Here is a 12,500-nt window from a genome sequence, read left to right on the forward strand (position 1 = left end):
ATATATATATATATATATATATATATATATGTGTGTGTGTGTGTGTGTGTGTGTGTGTGTGTGTGTGTGTGTGTGTGGATGGGTGTCTGTCTGTGTGTATGTTTGTATTTGTAAATGCTCCGATTACATCTTGCTGACAAACATTGTTTTTATGGAAGTTTATCAACGACTGTTTTATTTCTGAATAATTTTAGCTAAACCGTTTAGTTATCATGCCGGATTTCCTTTCTTCGTTAGATAACATGAACAAGAACAACTCACTGACCTCCTTTGTGGCCTCCAAAGTGAGAGAAAGGTCGGCGTTTCCCCACTTCTGCACATGAAATATCGATGAATTGAGGAACGCAGAAAAGGCAGGGATGGAAAAGGCAGAGCAACACCTAATGAAGCAGTCTGGCGCAATCACTCGAAAGGTCGATGAGGCTGCCTTGTGGGTGATCCTGTCTCGCCTGAAATATATGAGAAGAATGGATGACATCCTTGGCGACCCCAGAAACGTCCAACTTATAACACAAGATCCTAATAATGAATCTAAAACTAAACTGAACAGGTTATTAGGTGCAGCTTACAAAGCCGATTACCTCGGTAAGTTTTCATGAGTGTAGGTGGTTTTAAGCCAAGAACACTGCAAAGGGACTGAATGTTAAAACCCTTAGCCCAGTAATCCCTCTTGCGACAGCGCATCGACGGATGTGGAGAGATATTCATGAATATTCTCGTAGATAAGACTGAGAACTTCATTCCATATAAGGAGGATACACTACAGTAGATGCTGAACCACCCTTGACTGATTGATTAATTGTGGGTTATCTGGCGTCACAAGAACCTCCCTTGAACATTCTGAAGATGTGCTGTAGGAAATGCTCTTACAGTGCATAGTTCTTCATTGGAGGGGTGGGTAGAGCTCTCGGCTAGCACGCTGTTGGCCCAGCGTTCGACTCTCCGACTGGCCAATGAAGAATTAGAGGAATTTATTTCTGGTGACAGAAATTCAATTCTCGTCATAATGTGGTTCGGATTCCACAATAAGCTGTAGGTCCCGTTGCTAGGTAACCAGTTGGTTCTTAGCCACGTAAAATAAAGCTAATCCTTCGGGCCAACCCTAGGAGAGCTGTTAATCAGCTCAGTGGTCTGGTTAAACTAAGGTATACTTAACTTAATACCAGAAAACTCCGTTTTCACACATTCCTTCTGATAGATGACGTGGCATTCACGTTTTCCTCTCAGTCGTATTTTCTAACATTGCGTGGATGGAAAAAACCCTCTCAGAGCACTCCAAACCTACAATTTATACCATGGCAAAGGGATGAATGTGCAATCGATATATTTTGTAATCTTGTCTCCGTTTTCAATGAAAACTTCAAGTTTTACAAGACAATAAGAAGAGAGGTAAAACCTAACATCAGTAAGCTTTAAATCCACAAATGGAAGAAGATACCTGAACGCTCATTGAGAATGCAGTGAAACCACAAAAGTTCGATCATCCCCGCTTACGTGAACAGAAAATATACGCATTGCAGTGGCTGGAAAATTGTCAGCAAAGAACTAAACAGTATCCGGCAACTCTTCACCAACACCGGAGATCTAGGCAGCATGACAGAAGAGTGTTTCCTCGAGCAAATTAATTAAATTAGTACTCTAATCACCACAAATCACGAGAACTGACAAGAAATCATTGCAATATGTCATAAAACTACAAAGGGAACGACCTTCAAAGAAGAAACAAAAGCATTAAAATGAATTATTGCCTGAGGGGTTACTTCCTGTGACCCTAAGAAAGGGTGGAACTCATAATCTATGTTTTATGACTTATTTAAAGGAAAAAAGAAAGGTCAGGTCAGGCATCAAGGAATTATTAAACACTCATTTTACTTTTTATATTTTTTTTATACAACAGACTTCGTCTACATTTACTGTTACTATTCATACTCATCATACTGTTATTCAGGAGCCATGTTTCAAATCCCTACCTTTCTCTCCAACAAAGAAAAGACAAAGTGATTTTGTTCGTCAGTTCTTCGAGTGGATAACAACATATTTAATGCTCAATTGAGGCAGGTATATTTTTTTTCAGCTTCGGATGTTACTGAAAAAACTAAGGTTGTTTTTTCATTAAAAAATTTTTACTCTTTATAAAAAGAGATGCCCTGTATAAAAAAAATAAGTTAAATAACGAATTAACAGAAATCTGTTTTGATATCTCATGAAGCTCTCGTCTCCTTTAGTTTGTTTTCCTCTGGGGTTTAATTAAAAGATATTACTTATGCTAAGTTAAATGCTTTTGAGTATAGATTTCATACATAAGGATGCCAGTCCCATACCAATGAACTGTTTTGTTTTGTTTTTATTTCGGTCATCCAGACTTAATCTATCTAAATATACCTATCGAAAGTACTTAATTGTCGTCTATCCACGTACTAACTAAACCGAACCTATTCTGCACTCGTTGTTCGAATATAGCAAATGTAGAGAACGAATCACAAAGACCTCTTATTTTGTCAAAAGACTTATGTTATTCATTCATAAAAAGATAATAACAAAAAATCATATATTAAATTGTTAACCCTCTAAGAACCATCAACGTTTTATTCAGTCCAGTGGAATACAATCATCTCTCTCTCTCTCTCTCTCTGTTTGCCTCATAAAGACAATCAATCGTTATTTTTTTATATATCTATACGATCATTTATTGTAATAATCAAGTGTGGTCAAGTTATTACTATTTGGAAATCATGCTGAATTTTCTTTCTAGCAATCCAATAACAACAGTGCCCCTTGCGGGGGCAGTGCCGACAGTGCACATCGCGTGGTGCATTGTAGGCATTACTAAAGGATGTTTGCAGTGTCCTTTCGACTCTTAGCTGCGCCCACTTTTTAGCCTTCTACTCTACCTTCGTTCTCACTTTTTATTTCCATCTACTTGTCTAACCACTCCAACTCACTCTTTTCACTCTCTTGAGAGCACCTCAGTCCTCGGCTTTAAGGCGAAAATTTCTTAAATCAAACCTTCACGACACTATCCTGATGAGTTCAAAGTCAAATTTTTGCAATTATCTATTTTGGGTAATAAACTGAAATCAGGGGAGAAAATATTCTGGAATTCAAAGTTTTCTTTGGCATTTAATGCATTTTCTTTCATATCCTTGATATCCTTAAATATTTTTACATTTCAAATTAAACTCATTGTGACACTGATGATCCTCTTTGTAAATAGCTCGGAAACGAAGTCTGAAAAGAAGCATGCAGAGTGAGAGTTCCTTTGGGGTTATCAGCTCGCCTTCACACACCCACTGCATATTCAAGAAAGGCTCATCAGCCTTTCATATTTATAAAATCTCGAGGTAACTTCCTTCATGAGCGCCTTGAAGTTATGGGTAGTTTATTGTATCATCAGAAGTGATTATACTGAAGTTCCTCAAAGAAAAAAAACTCCCACACCGCACAGAAAAAAAATCGGAGGAAACAAACTTTATTCCATGCACAGATAAGAGGAAATAAAGACTTTGCTTTCAAAGTTAAAACTGATTGATCAGCCCCATACAACGGGAAATAGTTGATTTGAGGATGATATTTTCTGCTGTCACTGAAAACTTATCTGTATCGTTAATATAAATATTAAATTATTCAGGATGAAGATACAATAGCCTGAAAGAAAAGACATTGATAGTATTGTCACTAGATCACACGTGAAATTTTATGTACCCACAAATGTGAAGCCACAACGTAAGACTGGCTTTGCTTATTTAGTTAAAATGACTTCAAGAATGATTCATTCATGGAAGAAGTTTGCACCATGCACGACTGGGTGACAGTTCAGGGTGACTGCGCCTGATTCTTCCAGCTGCGCCATTTCGAAATATTAAGACCAGACTTACTACAACGTATGTAAAAGAAAAATAATTGTCACCAATTTCTGCTCTCAACTGTGTGTGTGCGTGTGTGTATGAGTGTGTAGGAACTTGATTATTGTTATTTCATAATCCAGTATTTTTTCATATATTAATCGTGACTCTTATTTACATTTAAATTTCCTGGTAATTAAAAAAAACATGTAATATATCATTCACATTTACAACGAAACAATTAATTCATTTTCTTTGACTTTAATTCTTTCCACTTCATTTACTTCTTAAGAAGTTCTTCATATTTTCCGGGTTTATTAATTTTTCCCCTCTTTCGTCTTTAACTTTGCTATTTCCTCTTCGTTTGCTTTACCTTTGAAGTTTTGCTTTTTTGTGTGTGGATTAAAGACGCCCCAACGTTATAAAATAAGATTAATGTTTCCAAAGAAAATGTGTTTCAGTAACCTTATATAATATGTTATATATATATATATATATATATATATATATATATATATATATATATATATATATATATATATATATATATATATATATATATATATATATATATATATATATATATACATACCTGTGTATTTCATTTGGTAGCGCCCTTACTTTACAATTGAAAGACATGGATTCGATCCCAAATGTGAGTCGCAGAATTATTACGAACACACACACACACACATATAAATGTATATATATATATATATATATATATATATATATATATATATATATATATATATATATGTGTGTGTGTGTGTGTGTGTATAATAATGTGTGTTGTATTTTTCATATATTAATACACATACTACACAATATATATATATACACATATATATATATATATATATATATATATATATATATATATATATATATACATATGTATGTATGTATGTATATATATATATATATATATATATATATATATATATATATATTCTAGTTTCCAGTTCTTTGGATTTTTTGAAAATGTTTTTAAAATAGGTGTAGGGTGGTAGAACAACAATGGAATTTGATCAGTTTTTTTGCTTGGTTCTTATCTTATATAATCAATCACTCACGTATAATAGGAGTAGAATCTATAAAAACCCGCAGTATCTGTTCGGAAACCTGGTTTATATAATATATAAAGTTACGGGAAAAAATAAATCTGTTTTACGTAAGGATGTGAAAGACAATACCATGAACTTCCCGATTTCACAGATTCGCCAAGAAAGTCAGTGTAGGGAAATCGTTCGACTGGAATTTTGATCTAGAAGTCAATGAACTTGCCCAATATAATGCACAGTCGCAGATTTCTCGCGTAAAATTGTATACCTGGATCAATCTTCATAAAGCCAGACTCTGTACTGGGAGGAGAGGAATTATATATTGAAATATACACATACTTTCTCAAAACAGAGGAAAACGTATACACCAATATGTTTGAAATAATATACAAGTCGGACGTCACGTTTAGTTTATTTGTCTAAAAGCAGAGTGCTTAATACAACCGAAGAAAAATGATTAAACAGTAATTCTTTATTGCCGCTTGCAGAGAGAGAGAGAGAGAGAGAGAGCTGTTCATTGTCACACAATTTATTTTTCGTTACGTATATTGAACCGTTTACAGAGCGACAATCCTCCTAAGAGAAGGACAAACTAATAGAAATCTTTTCAAAATGTTCAGAAACCAGACAGTCGTCGTCAGTCTAGGTGTTTGTTTGAACACTCACCCGGTGTATTTATTTGCACTTTTGTTTCGTTTACTTATCCTGGTCTCATATTATTTAAATGGACACAAATGATTTCTGTCGACTTTAGCAAATTACCTATGCTGTTTCGTATCGTGTTTAGCACTAATTCCTGTTATTCTCTACGCATAAGCAATTAGGCACACAGACAGGCAGAGTGACATATGCACAGACGAAAAGAATGACCGAGAAACGGGAATGTGAAACATTTAAGATAAAGAAGGATAAGGTCCAAAAGAGAGAACGATTCCATGCTGGTATCAGAGACAAAATATTGACTGTTCTCCGAAAAATCATTAATAACTTCCTTCTAATAGGAGTGCCGATTGCTTTTGCTATATAAAGAACACAAGATTAATCTCCACCTCATATATCCCCACTCTTATGTGCTGGAGTGGAAAATTGAAAAACAGAAAATAATTAAGGACAAATTGCTGTTATAACGACCAATCAGTAAAGGGCACAATAAAGTGAATTCAAAAGGTAGTTGAACAAAGGTAAGAATAATTAGGTTTCTTGAGTTTTTTTTCTGCTCCTCTCTCTCTCTCTCTCTCTCTCTTCATTTTTTCCATTCATGAACTGGTTTTGTAATCTGATCGGCGACCGAGGAACAAAATTAGTATAACTTCCTGTAAACTTAAATTTCTTAATGGGATCTTTTCTTGCGTCATTGCTAAAAAAAAAAAATAAGGGTCACATCTTCCATTGGGGATTGATGCAAATAACTTTAATTAGTGCTGCTCTTTTAGTCTCGTCCAAACAAAATAGTAATGAACTGATGATCAAAAAGCTCTCAAAAGAGCAAGTGTATTTTGCCTATCATGGCTTTAGAGAGCTCTCAACAGAACAACACCAATTTACCTATCATGGCTTCAACATCGTTTTCATTGGAACGACAAGAAAGGGAAGACTTCCTTTTAAAACTGTCAATATCTTTGTTATTTTCATATAATAATTTGATCTCCACGTAAGAGGATTCTGTTCAGGCAAAGCTTGCCTTGTAATTTGATGAACTTTTAAGATCGTTCTACATAAAGCTATGTTAATAATAATAATAATAATAATAATAATAATAATAATAATAATAATAATAATAATAATAATAATAATAATAATAATAAGAGATGTCATCCCCTTCAAAGGAAGCTTACGTCTACAAAAGCAAGATTTTTCCTTTAGGGTCCAATCAATAGCTGTGATAAGCAGAAGCAACATTTTGCGTCAGGTTCAGGATAACGATGGAGATAAAACACGTTCTTCTTTTGATGGTCCGGATGTAAAAGGGTTCATTGGAAGTTTCACAACATTCCTTTGTTAGAGGGTCGTCCACACTGGTTGCAAAAGATAGTGTCAGCTCGGTCATCGATATTGCCTTGCGTTTTAGTTGTAGGGGGTTTCTGTGTGGTTAAACACTTTACTGTTGGATGAGCTGTTTGTATTTAAGGTTGTTTCAAGAATTGCATGACGTTACTATTTAGAGATTTAAATTCTCATGGAATTTTCGGCTTAAGGTTATTGAAACTGATTTGGAGGAAATACATAATCTACGTGTCAAGCCGGTAAACCCTAATCCAATCCCTGTGTTAGTCTTGAAAAGGAAGGGTATGGGCCCGTTTCCTCAAAATTCCAGAGTATTTTGCTGACCTAGGCCGTAAATCAGGAACCCAGTGGTTAACTGCAGACCAGCTGGACAGAGATGGACAGACAGACAGAGGAAACAAAAACGACCCAAAATTCTTAATATGAGAAAACATGTAGAGTTACAGCTGGAAAATAGAGCAACTTTCATAAGTGCTTTTTCATTATTATATATATATATATATATATATATATATATATATATATATATATATATATATATATATATATATATATGTGTGTGTGTGTGTGTGTGTGTGTGTGTGTGTGCGCGCGTGTTCTTTAATTTCTCTAGTTTCTCTTCTTTTCTTTTCTCCTCTCTTTATTATGATCTGGAGTCTGTCAATTTGCCAACACGGCATTATCAAAATCCTTTGTCAAACCAAAGGGATTAATATTTCTTTTCATCTTAAGAAACGAAACCAAGACGGGACATTAAACCCGGAACGAAATTAATAGGAAATAAGAAACATTAAGAGAAAAATTAGTGTGAGATGTTAATGAAAATCGCACAAAGGAAATGCTACCTTAAGACTAATTAAAGAAAGAAAAGGAAGGGAAGAATCAATCAGACAAAAGGAAAGATAAGAGAATAATATGAAAATAGCAAGCTAAAAGAAAAGCTGAATGAAAAATGATAATTATTAAAAAAAAGTCTTCAACAAATCTACGGCAAGATAAACTGATTGAGCTGAAGAGAGGAAAGAAAAAAGGCATTTTTAAACACTCAAAATAAAAATGAAAATGAAATTTAAAGGAGATATTGAAATTCAAGTCCATAAGAAAACATTCAAGAGAAGATTAAAAAACAATAACTCGAGAAATATAAATAGGATTAATAACCTATCTTCATATTACTGTACATCGTGTTAATCTGAACGAATGCAATTATGATGTGTTCAAAATTGCATAATACTTAATGCTCGCAATGAATCATGTTACTATATTTTTCGATTTCGTTACTCAAAAGACTGTACTATAATGACATTTAAAAATTTCTTATAACAGCTATTCTTTTAGCCATAATTAAGAGATCGTTTTCTGAAAATCATTTATTTATAATTCACCAGATTCCAAATTGCAGGTGAATATATATATTACTTACTGAATTTGTCTATGATTTCAAGACAGTTTTATTTATTTTTGGATTTATAACATTCAACACAATCTCAAAATAACCTTTAAACCATTCTCATCACAGTACCAAAACACATAGCGGCTCGAATATCAGGTCATCATACCAAATATTTATAAATCAAACCTAGTCAGACCTTTCCAGGTTCCATTTCCCCGTCTCTTGCCCAAGCAGAGTAACATGCCATTAGTTTTAGCTTGCGTCGGTTCCCCTTTTGTCCACGCAGCTAAATGTTGATTGCTTCCTTATAAGAAAGGCGCAAAAGGAAATGAAAATTCCTTCCCACCCTCAACCCATCGCCTTCCACTACATCGCCACCACCCCTTACCTCAGCCCCGCTTTAGAGGGAGCGTGCTATCATTTCAAAACTTAACCCAAATGAAACTGGGCATTATCTTAGCATATATGATGCGCCAAGATTATTATCGTTATTATGATCATCAGTAATGAACATGACTTATGAAAGGTTTCATTTGATGCATAAATTCTTTGATTATTTTTTTATTTAAGAACAAACATTAAGATAAAACATATAATATTTATAAATATAAATATATATATATATATATATATATATATATATATATATATATATATATATATATATATATATATATATATATATATATATATATATATATATATATATATATATATATATATATATATGCATGTGCAAGGAAAATAGAATATAAATATAAGTAGTGTACAATTATACATATGAAAATAAAAAAACTGAATTTCAGATGAGAATTTCAGAGTAATTAATGTTAGCAACTTTTAATTACAAACCATCGCTTCTGTTTCTCTTCTGAAGAACCACCACTGGGTAGAGAAATTATCCTCAATATTAGTTATCATTCTCTCTCTCTCTCTCTCTCTCTCTCTCTCTCTCTCTTCTCTCTCTCTCTCTCTCTCTCTCTCTCACTCTTTATTATACCGGAGTGGGATTTAAAGGAACACCGGCAAGTGGCTGCTGTAAAATTTGCTCTCATTTTCCATGACTTTTATCTGTGTAGAAACATTCTCAACCCTTCGACTCGAAAATTATCTTCCTTCCTCATACCCAGAAATCAAGACTGACGAAAAGAAACCTCAAAAGCTTTATAAGGCTCTTTAAGAAAGCTTCAGGCTAGAATTTTCAAACCTTGAATATAACTCGCTTGAGGTCCCGTTTCATCACCAAAATATTACATAAGGCTATGCATTTTTAACGGAATATTAATCACCAGAAAAAGTGCATAATTATTGAGAGGGTTATCAAATCAATTAAAGGAGGAAAAAATACATTTATGCTACTGTAATTTATGACGAAGCTGATGTTTATCGATGAAATATTTTAATTCATGACATATGCCGCAGTTTTGCTTATACACAAAGAAGGAGAGAGAGAGAGAGAGAGAGAGAGAGAGAGAGAGAGAGAGAGAGAGAGAGAGAGAGAGAGAGAGAGAGAGAGAGAGAGAATAGTTTAGAAGAAAAAATTATATTGTATGCTTAAATACCTTTTATTTGTCTTCTAAACTTTGGAGGAGCTCGAAGACGACCCTTTTTCCTAACATCCTTTCCCAGGAAATTTACTAAAGCATTTAGAATTTAGTTTCGTCTCAGTGGAACTTTGAGATCAGTTACTTGGAACCGAATACTTCTATGGTAAATGTTGCAGATGAAAAAGTTGGTAAAGAAATTAAAACAGATACAGGATTTCGGTGAACAGAATAAGACAAACTGGTCTAATGTAAACTACTTTTATCACAAACCATTGACTCTCATGACTATAAAGTTCAAAGGTTTTTGTGACTTTCACGTTCAGAAAGCAAAAATCTTTTACCATGAGATCAAAAGATAATACTGTTACATAATCCTCTTAGAGGAATTTATTCTTCCTCGTCAGAAAAGTTCGGTAATGGAAGAATACTTATTTTGCAAAGTAGCCATTTGAAGTCCTATGAAGGATTTAATCTTGAGCTCTTCGACAGCACAGACAAATATATGAAAGCAAAGCTATTTAGAAAGTGATTTATTACAATAGGAGCACTTTGCGTGATACATTAAACCCTTAGCTTAAAAATGATTTTAAGAAAACCCTTTGAAAGGATTTACAAAGATTTCATCATTTGCCTCATCAAGCTCTTAGGTTCCTCCCCTTGCAGGAATCAGTCAAAGCAAGACACGTCCTCGAACAACTAAAAAAATGAGAGAGAGAAAATGAGAGAGGGTGGGGAGTACTAACGGTTAAAAAAAATATCCTTTTACAATGTGTGTTTATGTGTGTGTGTGTGTGAATGAAAGAAAAAATGACTGACAGAGAGAGAATCCTACTTTAAAATCTTGGCTGTACAATCCTTGTTTTAGTGTGTAAACAACTGTGTTTTAATCGACCATATATATATAAATAACTTTGCTATACAGCAAACACTCTTTTACGGGGTATCTTGAAATTTACTTTTCGATAGGAAAATATCTCCAAGTGGGATTGTGAAGAAGGGAAAGTGGAAGTTGCGTGAGAGGGATAAGTGCTCCTTCGTAGTCCGAGCTTACGTAAAGTGAGGGAATTTGATGAAAAAGTAAGACAGATGATAAGAGAACTAGGATAAGAGCAGTCTTTGTTTAGAAAATGAAGGGTACTTGTGGACCAAGTGTATGCTGGGGGGATAGGCGTGTGAAAGTTAAAAGAATATAAAGAAAACTTTTCTTCAGAAATTTTTATTGGCCCATTCCTAATGAGGCTTTCTCTCCATCTTTGGTTTACTTCAGGTGTACATATTAAATTGCTCTGTCCTGTTCGAATGATTACATTTTCCCATTGACTCTCTATTTTTTTACTGACTCCCTCTCTCTCTCTCTCTCTCTCTATATGTATTATATATATATATATATAAAATATAATGGAAACGTGCTTCACAGAAATAAATTTCTTACTCACCACGGGACCGAATTCGGTCCCATGGTGAGTAAAAATTATATATATATATATATATATATATATATATATATATATATATATATATATATATATATATATATATATATATAATATATATATATATATATATATATATATATATATATATATATATATATATATATATATATATATATATATATATATATATATATATATATATATATATATATATATATATATATATATATATATATACATATACACATATATATATATATATATATATATATATATATATATATATATATATATATATATATGTGTGTGTGTGTGTAGCACGCACACTGACTTCTTTTTTGGAAACAATACATGACATTTCGCTCCAGGCACATAAAGTTTATGCAACGTTTAAGTCGAGAACATTGTAATGTGATAATATATATTTCTAAAAAAAAAAAGGTTCCTCTGCTGTTTTACCTTGCTGCAGGCTTTGAAATGAAAATACATTTTTAAACTCCCCTCTCATATTAACATATTGCACCACCGCTGCTGGGAACGAATTACATATACACGTCTCCCATCTATTAACTAGTTTTTAGTTTCCTGTAAAAGAAATTTATTGTGCCGGTTTTGTCTGTCCGTCCGCATTTTATTCAGTCCGCACTTTTTCTGTCCGCCCTCAGATCTTAAAAACTACTGAGGTTAGAGGGCTGCAAATTGGTATGTTGAGCATACACCCTCAATTATCAAACATATCAAATTGCAGCCCTCTAGCCTCAGTAGTTTTTAGTTTATTTAAGGTTAAAGTTAGCCATAATCGTGCTTCTGGCAAGATAGAGGATTAGCCACCATCGGCCCGTGGTTAAAGTTTCACCGGGACTGGCTCATACAGCATTATAAACTGTAGCGGCTGTACAGAAAACTCGATTGCACCGAAGAAACTTCGGCGCATATTTTATTTGTTTTCTTTTAAAGCTGAGCTAAAATTTCTAGATGCTAATGGAAAAAAACTCTTCTAGTTTTTGACGTTACAAGGGAACACGTGTCCAGTTTAAATGATTTCTTCAGTCAGTTAATTTATGGACATATTTTTCTCTTTTAAAATATTTTCCCAATTCTAGTTTTTTTCAGATCTCTAGTTCACTTTTCTCGATACAGCACTTCCTTATTTGATTGTATGCATTGCTATAGCAGGTTTCCAAAAAGGCTGGTAACTAGAAATTCAATAGGTT

General features: G+C 33.5%; 1 protein-coding gene across 6 annotated transcripts in view; it reads right to left on the reverse strand.

Moving 5' to 3' along the window:
* LOC136849162 (uncharacterized) overlaps positions 1-12,500 on the reverse strand; it is a 744,860-nt gene that overhangs the window by 487,580 nt on the left and 244,780 nt on the right. For 5 of the 6 annotated variants that reach the window (XM_067122257.1, XM_067122255.1, XM_067122256.1 and 2 more), the window contains one exon: positions 266-449. The exons of the other annotated variant lie outside the window; for it this stretch is intronic. The gene's annotated coding sequence lies outside the window, so the exon portion shown is untranslated. The remainder of the gene's footprint in view (positions 1-265; positions 450-12,500) is intronic. 6 annotated transcript variants of the gene reach the window in all.

The sequence above is a fragment of the Macrobrachium rosenbergii genome, chromosome 20, assembly GCF_040412425.1.
Source record: "Macrobrachium rosenbergii isolate ZJJX-2024 chromosome 20, ASM4041242v1, whole genome shotgun sequence".
In the NCBI taxonomy this organism is placed as follows: Eukaryota; Metazoa; Arthropoda; class Malacostraca; order Decapoda; family Palaemonidae; genus Macrobrachium; species Macrobrachium rosenbergii.